The sequence below is a fragment of the Durio zibethinus genome, unplaced genomic scaffold (genome assembly GCF_047325235.1).
Source record: "Durio zibethinus cultivar Kanyao isolate XHJ-2024 unplaced genomic scaffold, ASM4732523v1 HiC_scaffold_249, whole genome shotgun sequence".
Lineage (NCBI taxonomy): Eukaryota > Viridiplantae > Streptophyta > Magnoliopsida > Malvales > Malvaceae > Durio > Durio zibethinus.
In genome coordinates this window covers 35001-36173 of record NW_028322872.1, presented here as the reverse complement: position 1 = coordinate 36173, position 1173 = coordinate 35001, and positions in this window count along the sequence as shown.

Sequence of the window (1173 nt, the reverse complement as noted above, 5' to 3'; positions counted from 1 at the left end):
ACCTGATCGTATTTCGCCCGAGATGAAAGAAAAGATAGGCAATCTGTCTTTTCAGAACTACCGCCCCACTCAGAAAAATATTCTTGTGATAGGTCCTGTTCCTGGTCAAAAATATAGTGAAATCACCTTTCCTATTCTTTCCCCAGACCCTGCTAGTAATAAGGATGTTCATTTCTTAAAATATCCCATATACGTAGGCGGAAATAGGGGAAGGGGTCAGATTTATCCCGACGGGAACAAAAGTAACAATACAATTTATAATGCTACGGCAACAGGTATAGTAAGCAAAATCATACGAAAAGAAAAAGGGGGGTACGAAATAACCATAACGGATGCATTGGATGGACATCAAGTGGTTGATATTATCCCCCCAGGACCAGAACTTCTTGTTTCAGAGGGTGAATCTATCAAACTTGATCAACCATTAACAAGTAATCCTAATGTGGGTGGATTTGGTCAGGGGGATGCAGAAATAGTACTTCAAGATCCACTACGTGTCCAAGGCCTTTTGTTCTTCTTGGCATCTATTGTTTTTGCACAAATCTTTTTGGTTCTTAAAAAGAAACAATTTGAAAAGGTTCAAGTGTCCGAAATGAATTTCTAGATCCGTGGATTTATCAACATCAAATTTGTAAAAAAGAACAAATTCTTCCTGGCAATTAGGTTAGGTATGATGAAAAAAGTATGAAAAGTCTTTTGCTTGTTTATATTCTTTCTCTAGGAATTACTTTTACCGCATTCAAAATCTGTATATTGTGAAGAAGACTATTTGTCTTTACCCCTTCTTTTCTTTTTTCAATCTAAATGGGAGGGGTGTAATTATATCCCTATTGTCAGATTGAAATGTCACAGAATGGGTTTTGTTTTCTAAATTCAATTTGATTAGATACTAAACATAAGATAAGTAAGCGGAGAATAGAAAGGAAGGATAAATGAGGGGAACAAATAATTACAGGGAGTATTCTTCGTCTTCCTAGCCTTCGGCACAAGAAAAGGATGTGTAAAATTCCTTTTCTTGTGTCGAAATAATAACAATTCCGGATCCCATTCGTCAAAGATTTCTATTCTTAGTTTATATTTTTCCAGATTTTTCAGAACCCTTTATTTTTTTAGATTTACTTATAATAGATAATAGATTATAATAGATAATAGAATAAGTAATAAAGTAATCGA